The following is an 11,975-nucleotide window of genomic DNA, read 5'->3' as shown; positions in this document are numbered from 1 at the left end:
AGTCTTCTCCAGCACCACAGTTCAAAAGCATCAATTCTTCGGTGATCAGCTTTCTCCACCATCCAACTCTCACATCCATACATGACCACTGGAAAAACCATAGCCTTGACTAGACGGACCTTTGTTGACAAAGTAATGTCTCTGCTTTTTAATATGCTATCTAGGTTGGTCATAACTTTCCTTCCAAGGAGTAAGCGTCTTTTAATTTCATGGCTGCAATCAGCATCTGCAGTGATTTTGGAGCCCCCCAAAATAAAGTCTGACACTAGGTGTCACAATTTTCTTGTTGAGCATTCCAGGACAAACCACTCCCTCAGGATTTTGTCTTCCAATCAAAATATTTTCAAAAACAAAAAGAGCATTCTGTCATTAAACATACCTTGGTATTATCTATTTAAAAACAAACTTCTCTTTCTGTTATAGTTTTTTGAAAGTCTTGTCAGTAATGCAAAATTTTCAAATGGCTTCATAGAATTAAGATAATTGTAAGACTTTCATTTTTTAAAAATCAGGCTTTCATTATTACTTATTAATGAATGAAATTCACACATCAAAGGATTCTTTCATTCTTAAATTAAGCCTTGCTTGGTGTTTCTTGTAAAACATGCTCTTTAAGTATGTGTCAGGGATGTGTAACTTCATAAGTAAGACTTTAAAATAGGGATGTGCTGTGAGTGTGTGTACCTGTATGGGAGCCACCTGCAGGATAGTTTTAGAAGTCATAATGCACTAACTCAAGAATAAATTAAGAAGGCTTCCTTTCTCCCCTGTGCTTTAAAACAGTTTAAATGCCATTGGAATCATCTTTCCCTAAAATGGCTTTATTTATATAAGACAAAGTAGACTTCAGAACAAAGAAAATTACCAGAGACAAGAGGAAAAATACTGTTTTCTGGTTGCACCACATATCTTGTTGGATCTTAATTCCCCAACCAGGGAACAAACCTATGCTCCCTGCAGTGAAAGTGCAGAGTCCTAACCACTGGACCACCAGGGAAGTCCCAAAATACATTTAACTGTAACTCCAATACTTTGGCCACCTCATGTGACGAGTTGACTCACTGGAAAAGACTCTGATGCTGGGAGGGATTGGGGGTGGGAGGAGACAGGGACGACAGAGAATGAGATGGCTGGATGGCATCACCGACTCGATGGACATGAGTTTGAGTGAACTCTGGGAGTTGGTGATGGACAGGGAGACCTGGCATGCTGTGATTCATGGGGTCGCAAAGAGTCGGACACGACTGAGCAACTGAACTGAACTGAACTGAAACAAAGATGAGAATTCATCTAGCTTTTTCTCAAAAACCATGTAAGGAAGAAGATAACAGAGTAAAACATTTAAAGTACAGAAAGAAGAATAATACCAATCTAGAATGTCATATCCAGTGAAGCTATCCTTGAAAAGTAAAGGAAGGAAGAAAGAGTTTCTCAGAAGACAAAAAATCCAGGTAATTTATTACACTTTGTAAGATATTAGAGAAAAAGATCTTCAGAGATAAGAAAATTGATATTGATCAGAAATTTGATCTATGTAAAGAAAGAAGAACAGTATATATGCAACCAAGAGACAAGATACATAGACATAAAAACACCAAGTTAGGTAAAGAGGCACAGAGGAATATATTCCAAATGAAGAAAAAAGATAAAGCCCCAGAAGAACTAAATGGAGACAAACAGTCTACCTAAGAAAGAGTTTAAGGTAATGATCATAAGGATGATCAAAGAACTCAAGAAAACAATAGATGAACAGAGAAGGAAGTTAGAGGCTTTCAGACAAGACTTAGAAACTATAAAGAGAGACAGTAAAAAGATCAGTCATTGCCAGGGGTTCAGCAGAAGAGGGGAAAGAGATTGATAGGTGGAATACTGGAGTTTTTTAAGGAAAATTTTTTGGCCACACAGCATGTGGGATCTTAGTTCCCCAACCAGGGACTGAATCAGCATTCCCTGCATTGTCAGCTCAAAGTCTTAACCTTTGGACCACCAGGGAAGTCCTAAGTACTGGACTTCTCTGGGGTGGTGTTACTATTCTGTGTCATACTGTAATGGTGCCTACAAGACTATGAGCTTGTTAGAACACACAGAACTGTACAACACAAAGAATGAACTCTAATGTTAGCTATGGATATTGGTTTTTTTAAATGTTAAGCCCCTCTGCATTTAATAACTTTTTTCCCTCAGCATATTTTGTCTTGTATTAGTATGCCACTGTGGCTCTCTTACAGTCACTGTTTGCATAATACGTCTTTCCCTGTTTGCATAATACGTCTTTCCCATTCTTTACTTTCAACCTCTTTGAAGCTAATGGATTTTTTAAAAAATCCAGCCTGACAATCTGTGAATTTTGATTGGAATGTTTAATCCATGCACATTTGGTGTTTTAATTTATCTAGTTGGAAGTATCTTTGCCATCTGGACATTTGTTTTCTATGTGACTCTTGGTTCCTCTATTCCTCCTCTATCACCTCTTTTTTAGTAAGTAGATATTTTGTTGTGTATCATTTTCATTCTTTTGTCGACTTTTGGACTATTTCTGGTTTTAGTTACCTTCCTGCATGCTAGCTCACTTCAGTCGTGTCTGACTCTGAAATCCCATGGACTGTAGCCTGACAGGCTCCTCTGTCCATGAGATTCTCCAGGCAAGAATCCTGGAGCAGGTAGCCATTTCCTTCTCTAGGGGAATCTTCCCGATCCAGGGATCAAACCCTCGTCTCTTCCATCTCTGGCACTGCAAGGCAGGTTCTATACCACAGTGCCACCTAGTTGCTCTAAGTCTGAAGCACTGAGGAAGGGCAGAATTGGAATCAGGAGAACCGGTAAGAGTCACCATGTGGGTACAAACTGCTGACCACGCTCCCTCCTGGCTTCTGGAAGCTGATTTGGTCCCATCTTCCTCTCAGGGGACTGATTTGGTCTTTGGTCCCTATCTGGCTTGCTGCTCAAGTCCTTGACTTCAGTCTGAACCTGAGGAATCAGTCCTTCCGACCTGGCTCTTAGAGTCACTGGCTGTGATTCCAAGGTTTTCTCATCTCTGAGCAGTCCTACACGCCTGCCAGAATTCAGGAAGGAAGCTCCTGTCTAGGTGCTGAAACCTTGGATCTCAATCAGCTAACACTGAAAGGTTCTTTCCAATTCTTTTATTCCCCAATTGCCTTAAAATAGCACTGGAAACATTTCTCACCTTCTGCTGTTCCCATGTGTCATCTCATTGAATCTCTACAAGGTATTTGTTCCATGCTTTTAACACCTTTTTGCCTGAGTTCAGATGAACAATACCTGAAATTGTAACCCTTTTATGACAGGATGATTTAGCTTTAGTTTTACATATTATGAAACTACAGAATATCTTAAATATGTTTCCTGATAGATCTAGGGCAGCAAATCCCTTCTGGATATTTTTCTCTGAAATTACACTGAAAGAAATAAACAGCTGTCAGACGGATGCAGGCTAAATCGTTAGATTGCTGACTCGGTGCTCTGGAAGTTACAGTGTGTCCTGGAATGCAAGTCACTTGCTCTGACATTCAAGTACTCTCTTTTTTGGAGAAGGTTAACATAAATTGGTCGTGGGGTATCTCTTCACAGCTGCTCCATCAAAGCGCAGCCGCTGCTCCTTACCTTGGACTAGGGGTATCTCCTCACGGCCGCCTCTCCTGACCTTGAACATGCAGTAGCTCCTCTCGGCCCTCCTGTGCCCATGCAGCCGCCACTACTTGGACAGTGTCAGACTTTATTTTTGGGGGCTCCAAATTCACTGAGGATGCTGATTGCAGCCATGAAATTAAAAGACGCTTACTCCTTGGAAGGAAAGTTATGACCAACCTAGATAGCATATTAAAAAGCAGAGACATTACTTTGTCAACAAAGGTCCGTCTAGTCAAGGCTATGGTTTTTCCAGTGGTCATGTATGGATGTGAGAGTTGGACTGTGAAGAAAGCTGATTGCCGAAGAATTGATGCTTTTGAACTGTGGTGTTGGAAAAGACTTTGGATCCCAACCCTCAATGTTATAAATGCTTTCCATTTGGACTTTGATGTTGTGATGGGATCAGCCACATCTTTACCAAAAAACCACTGTGCTCCTCACCAGCGTGGTCTCCAACCACATCACTAAGCACTCTCTCTCTTTTTTAAAAGGTTTATTTATTTAGTTTTCTGTTTTGTCTGTGGTGGGTCTTCGTTGCTGTACAAGGGCTTTCTCTAGTTGTCACCAGTGGGGGCTACTCTTCATTGTGGTTCTTGGACTTCCTGTTGCCATGGCTCCTTGTTGCAAAGCACAGACTTAGTAGTTAAGGCTCACAGACGATCTAGAGCCTGGCCTTGGTGGGTGTGGCATACAGGCTTAGTTGCTTGGTGGCATGTGGGATCTTCCCAGACCAGGGATCCAACCAGTGTCCCTTGCATTGCAAGGTGGATTCTTAACCACTGGACCACTAGGGAAGTTCTAAACTGTCTTATAATTATGAGAAAGCCAGAATATCAGGTGATCTCAAATATTCCTCTTGCAGTCTATGATAATGTTTTTCTTTTCCATTATGGTTTTTTGTTTTTTAACATTTATTGGGCTGTGCCTGGTCTTGGTTGCAGCACATAGGAATATATGGAGTCTTTAGTTGCTGCATGCAGGATCTTTTTTCAGTTGAGGTATGTGAAATTTAGTTGTGGTATATGAAATCTAGTTCCCTAACCAGGGATTGAACCCCGCCCCCTGCACTTGAAGTTCAGGGTCTTGGCTACTGGACCACGAGGGAGATCCCTCAGCTTAATTATTATAGGATATTGAATACAGTTCGCTGTGCTATACAGTAGGTCTTCATCATTTACCTATTATATATATAGTAGTATGTATCTGCTAATCACCAACCTCCTAATTTATCCCTCCCCTGCTTCCCCCTTAGCAACCACAAGTCTGTTCTCTGTGAATCTGTTTCTGTTTTGTAAATAAGTTCATTTGTGTCATATTTTAGATTTTGCATGTAAATGATATCATGTACTATCTGTCTGTGTTGACCATCTATATGTCTTCTTTAGAAAAATATCTGTTTAGATCTTCTGCCCATTTTTGATAGGATTGTTTGGATTTTTTTTTTTTATATTGAGTTGTGTGACCTGTTTATTTTGGAAATTAATCCCTTGTCTATAGAATAATTTGAAAATATTTTCTCCCATTTAGTAGGTTGTCTTTTCATTTTGTTGATGGCTTCTGTTGCTGTTCAAAAGGGTTTAAGTTTAATTAGGTACCATACACATATTTTTGCTTTTATTTCCATTACTCTAGGAGAGGGATCTATAAAAAGATACTGCTGCAATGTCAAAGAGTGTTATGCCTCTGTTTTCTGTAGGTTCATTTCCTTTTTGTTACACTATGGTTTTTTTCTTAAGTGTTAAGATCCATTTGTTTTAAATTATAGTTGATTATTAATAACAATGCTGTGTTAGTTTCATATGTACAGCAAAGTGATTCAGTTATTCATATACATGTATCTCTTCTTTTTCTAGTTATTTTCCCATTTAGATTATTATAGAATATTGAGCAGAGTTCCCTGGGCGGTACAGTAAGTCTTTATTGGTTACCCATTGTAAATATAGCAGCACGTACATGTCATTTCCTTTTGAGAGAGCTATGGAATGGACTCCTGCTTGCTTCCCTTGGACACCTCTGTGTTGGGAAATAAACATGAGGCAGACACTACAGGCATAGCACTGGAGGACTGGAGTGCCTGGACTAAGCCAGCCCTGAAGCCTGAAGCAGTCCTTCCAGGAATAGGACAGAGGTATCTAGCAGATGAGGTTAGGGTCAGCAGGCTGTAACTGGAAACACAAAGCCATTTCAATCCAACTCTAGTGGGCTTGCAGGCTTCTGGTTAACAAAAGTAAAGTCATTTCTGATGTATAGTAAGTTATAGTTTAAAAAGTACTCTCGCATTCAGGTCTTATTTGTCAGTGTGCAAGGCAAACCCTCCACCCGACTGCACAGTGAGGAACGGAGAACATCGTGGGGGAAGCTCTGGTCCAAGGCCACGCATCTTGTAAGTGGCAGTACTGGCACCTGACCTAAGTGTGCTTCCGAACCAAGGTTACATTCCCTGACTTTCCTGTGAACCCTAGGCTGCTGGTCTCCAGGCATTTGTACCCACAAACATGCAGGGGACATTCATGGTGGTCCAGTGGTTAGAACTCCATGCTGCCAATGCAGGGGGCCCAGGTTCAGTCCCTGGTCAGGGAACTAGATCCCTTACTACAGCTAAGATCTGCTACAACTAAGATCTGGTGCAGTCAAGTAAGTAAATAAATAAAAATAAATATTAAAAAAAACACAACCAACAAACATGTACTGAGGGCCCATGCTGCCTCCAGAGCAGCGGGACCAGAAATCCCTGGACAGGCAGGAAGTAGGAAGCAGCAGGAAGAGCACCATTGGGATACAGCTGCTGCTACCAGGACAGCATGACCTCTAATCCCTGCCCCTGCCCCCTACCCTTGCATCCAATCCTCAGGATTCAGTGTTAACATGTAGCCTCACTGAGGCAGGAGAGAAGGACCCAGTGCCCCTTGTCTGATGGAAGAGCCCCCCAAGACAGACATTAGGGTGCAATGCTAGGGAGCCCCAAATGGCCTATGTCCCACCAATCCCTAAGGCTCCTGCCATCCCCAAAACTCTGGTGGCAAATAACAACGAATACACTTTAGCAACCTCCTTCCTCTGGAGAGTTCTCTTTCTTTTAAAAATAATACTTCAACTGATTTAAAGAGAATTCAGTCTGAAACATAAGAGCATTGTTGACGATGGGTTCAGGGAGCTGACCTCAATAAAAAGTTAGGAGAAAGACCCGTGCAATAGCATCCTTGGGCTCAAACTTAATCCCAGAGCTTCAGCTGAGTCTTGAATGTGTCATTTAGAGGCACACTAGACATTGCACACACCCTTTTGCTTCTGCACAAGCACAGGCATGCCACAACGGTGTTGTAGCCTTTTGTTTTTAATCCTTCGTTCATTTTTAGATCCTAAAGCACAAAGCAGAACTTAAGAAGTGTGAATTTACTTGAACCAAACTGTAAAAAGGTTTTCTCAACCTCTGAAAAATGTGGCTACAGAATTCACAACAGTTTTAATTATAACACACTAAATTAATACAGTAAAGCAACTCCACTCTGAGGTTGAAATCTCTATTTTTATCTCCAAGCAAATAACAGACCAGAAGGAAAAGTTACTACATTGAGAGTGGATTGTTGAATCTAAGCATTAACAACTTCTTTGACATTATTTTGTACTGCAATGCTGAAGAAAATAATTTACCTGAAAATGTTACTGTAAATAGACTGAATAAAAAATGTAAGATTTTTTAGAAGAGATTTTCTTCCCACAGGCAAAGAAAGAATAAGTGCATAAAAAACACTGCTATGCAAATTGTGCTCTCTCCATACAATGGAAGATTATTCAGCCTTAAAAAGGAAGTAAATTCTGACACAAGCATCAACATGGATGAACCTAGGAAACATTATACTGAGTAGAACAAGCCAGTCACAAAAAGACAACCACTGAAGCCCATGTGCCCTAGAGCCTGTGCTCCACAACAAGAAACACCACTCTTAAGAGAAGCCTGCACACCACAACTAGCCAGTAGCCCCTGCTCCCTGCAACTAGAGAAAAGTCCACACAGCAATGAAAACCCAACACAGCCAAAAATAAATAAACAAAGTTATTTTTAAAAAGGCAACCTACTGAATGAGAAAAAATAACTGCAAATAATATGATTAGCAAGGAGTTAATATCCAAAATTTACAAACAGTTCCCACAGCTCAATATAAAAAAAAAACAAACCCCAAAGAACCCAATTAAAAATGAGTTGAAGGCCTGAACAGACATTTTTCCAAAGAAGACAGATGGCCAACAGGCACAGGATAAGATTCTTAACATCACCAATCATCAGAGAAATGCACATCAAAACCACAATGTGATGTCACCACACATCTGTCAGAATGACCATCATCAAAAAGACCACACGTAACAAGTGCTGGTGAGGATGTGGAGAAACCCCTACACTGTTGGTGGGGATGTAAACTGGTGCAGTCACTGTGGAAAACAGTATGGAGTTTCCTCAAAAAGCTAAAACTACCATGTGACCCAGCAATTCCACCTTGGTCATACACTGGAAGAAAATGAAAACACTAATTTAAAAAGATGCATACTCTCCAATGTTCACTGCAACAGTATTTACAATAGCCAAGATTTGGAAGCAACCTGTGTCCATCAACAGATGAATGGATAAAGAAGATGTGATTTATATATATTTATATATATTTGGGCTTCCCAGGTGTCTAAGCAGCAAAGAATCCACCTGAAATGCAGGAAATGCAGGTTCGATCCCAGGGTTGGGAAGATCCCCTGGAGAAGAAAATAGCAACCCGTTCCTATATTCTTGCCTGGGAAATCCCATGGACAGAGGGGCCTGGCATGCCATGGTCCATGGGGTCACAGAGTCAGACACGATTGGGTGACTAAACAACAACAAAATGCATGTATGTATGTATGTATATATATATATATATGGGATACTGCTGCTGATGCTGCTGTTAAGTCGCTTCAGTCGTATCCGACTCTGTGCGACCCCATAGACGGCAGCCCACCAGGCTCCCCCATCCCTGGGATTCTCCAGGCAAGAACACTGGAGTGGGTTTCCATTTCCTTCTCCAATGCATGAAAGTGAAAAGTGAAAGTGATGTCGCTCAATCGTGTCCGACTCTTAGCAACCTCATGGACTGCAGCCTACCAGGCTCCTCAATCCATGGAATTTTCCAGGCAAGAGTACTGGAGTAGGGTGCCATTGCCTTCTCCATAGTGAGATACTACTTAGCAATAAAAAAAAAAAGAAATCTTACCATTTATAAACATGGATCAACTTGGAGCATATTATGCTTAGTGAAATGTCAGACAAAGAAATATATAGTACGTTATCACTTATATGTGGAATCCAAAAAATAAAATAAATAAATGACTGTAACAAAAGAGAAATAAACTCATGGACATAGGGAACAAACTAGTGGTTACCAGTGGAAAGAGAAAGAGGGGAGGGGCAAAGCAGGAGCTGGGGAAGAGCTACCAACTACTATGTACGAAATAAATGAGGACTTCCCTTGGAGTCCAGCAGATAAGACTCTGCTCCCAATGCAGAGGGCCTGAGTTCAATCCCTGGTCAGGGAACTAGATCCAGCATGCTGCAATTAAAGATCCCACATACCACAACAAACTCCCAGTTCAGTCAAATAAATAAATAAATATTAAAAAACAAAACAAAATTTCTCTTTCAAAAATAAAATAATATAAAGTACAAGGCTATATTGTATGGCACAGAGAATATAGCTGATATTTTATAACAACTTTAAATGATACATCATCTTTAAAAAATATTGAACTAGTATATTATACACCCAAAACTAATATAATGTTGTAAATCAACTATACTTCAGTTTAAAAAATGGTTGAAATAGTAATTTTTTTCTTTTTGCAGGAGTACTCTTTATTTTTATTTTATTGAAGTATCTATTGTGCAGCAAAATGATTCAGTTATATATACATATACATTCTTTTTCATATTCTTTTTCACTGTGGTTTATCTAGAATATTGAGTATAGTTCCCTGTGCTCTAGAGTAGGTCCTTGTTGTTTATCCACCCTACACATAATAGTTTACATCTGCTAATCCCAAACTCCCAATCCATCCCTCTCCCACACCCTCCCCCTTGGCAGCCACAAGTCTGTTCTCTATGTCTGTGACTCTGTTTCTGTTTCATAGAGAAGTTCCTTTGTGTCATATTTCAGATCCCACATATAGGTGATATTTGTATTTCCTTGCCGTACTTCACTTAGTATGATAATCTCTAGATCCATCCATTTTGCTGCAGATGGCCTTATTTCATTCTTTTTTATGGCTGAGGAGTATTCCATTGAAGATATGTACCACATGAGATGGCAAATTTTCTGTTACATACATTTTTACCACAATAGAAATTTGAAAATAAAAGCCCTATACTGGTCTGAAGTATTTTTAAAGTATAATTCTCCTCTTAACTTTCAGAGGAGCCCTCAGAGACTCTTCCTTTCTCCCTCTCCACAGTCACCAGGGCCTAGCACTCAGGTCCCTCCAGTCACTGCCACAGCTGGGCTCTGGGGACCATGGGATGCAGGAAGACAGCACCCTGGGTGTGGTGGGCTGGGACCATGGTGGGGGCTGCCAGTTAGAAAAGCCTAGGGCATGCCGCCCCACGTGCCTGCCCTTGGCCTCACTTCCCTGCTCTTCCCACATCAGAAATGTCTGTGGACTGAATGCCTTCTCCATACCTGAGGTCACATCATAGACCTTTTGTAAGAATGGGACAGCAAATTGAGGAGCAGGCAACAAATGCTGAGGTTCACTCACTTCACTTTCAAAGCAGCCCTCACTGCGGATGAGGAAACAGGAGCACGGAGGTGGTGAACAGCCTTGCAGGGGACTGTGCTTCACCCCAGCTCTGTCTGACTTGAAACTTTGAATTACATCATAATGACTTCTGAAAGACAGGGTTAGAGAACCGCTGACGTAAAACGCCCACCTTGACCAGGCAGAAAGATAACCACTTGTCTCACAATAGGACATCTCGATAAAGAACGCTCAATGCTGCCACGAAAACTAACCTAGAAGAATTTGGGAGGGGCTGAAAGGAGGAGGACATGCTAGCCCATAATATATCCTACCAACCTCCCAGAATCTTTTGTGCTTGAATTCATCTTGGCCAAGAGAGACCCACACCACCAGGAAGGACCCTGAGTCACCAAGTATGGACCAAGCAAGATGACTGGCCGAGACAACCCCAAATCTAACCCATCACCATGAAACCTGAGACTGCAAGCCTTGTGGCAGAGTGGCTGTCCTGGGTTCCCTGACCTGCTGCTCTCCTCCCAGGCGCCCCTTCCCAATAAAGTCTCTTACTCTGTTAGCATGTGTGTCTCCTCAGACAATTCATTTCTGAGTGTTAGAGGAGAGCCCACTCTTGGGCCCTGGAAGTAGTCCCCTCCTGCAACAAAAGAGTTGATCCTCAAATTTACAAAAAATTTAACAAGCCACCCAAAGGACTTGTTTGGGGAGATTTAGTGAAATGACTATACAAGAAGTTTTCCATCAAAGGCATCCTCATTGAACACTTAAATTATGTTCTAACATAAACAGTTATTAAATTGCTTAAAGATGTTTTAGGGCTGAATGAGTTAATTCCATATGATGGATTCCTAATGAAAGGAAACATGGACTATTATTATTCATTATAAAGTGTAAAGCAGGAGATTTCACAGCCAGTCAAACCAGAGTTTAGAACCGGGTCCTCCTGCACTTTCCCCTACATGTGAGTCACAGCCATTCCCTTCTGCAGGTTTCTGCTGGTCTCTGAGCACCCTGGACCACCAGTTACAGGGTGCTGTCTGCCTGATCCAGCCAGGAACCCCCTTGGGGTAGAGGCATCATCTTCCATGGAACTTCCAAAACCCTGGGGCTTGTTGCCATGCCTGGCTTCACTTACTCTAAAGATTTATCAAGTCAACAAAAATATAGTAGAATCTCAGTGCTTGGCTTGGGGTTTGAAGATCAATGGCGTCTACTATTGGAATGACCTTGGGGCTTTCCAACTGACTGATGGACTGACTGACTGTGGTGTGGATGCTCAAGGGTCCTCAACTTGGCCCAGCTCTCTTTCTCTGTTGCTACTCCACCCCCAGACTCTCAGCTGCCTCCCTGGTCCTTGTGTCTCCATTCACACCATTGGGGACCTGAAGCTTGTCTGTCCCATGGCCCCAGGACCTTGGCTTGGTAGCCTCCCTGTTGTCTCCTAAGCAGGTCCAGCTGCCTTTTCTGGGTCAGGGCTGCACAAGGAACCACACAAAGTTGCCAGTTTTGTTGGCTGCCTTTGTCCTACAAAGAGGACAGTGTCACATCCTTCAGTTTCA

Source organism: Moschus berezovskii, chromosome 21 (genome assembly GCF_049115385.1).
Source record: "Moschus berezovskii isolate FMDL1 chromosome 21, NW_MosBer_1.0, whole genome shotgun sequence".
Taxonomy (NCBI): Eukaryota; Metazoa; Chordata; class Mammalia; order Artiodactyla; family Moschidae; genus Moschus; species Moschus berezovskii.
The sequence above is the reverse complement of the archived record's forward strand: the minus strand, read 5'-3'. Positions refer to the sequence as shown.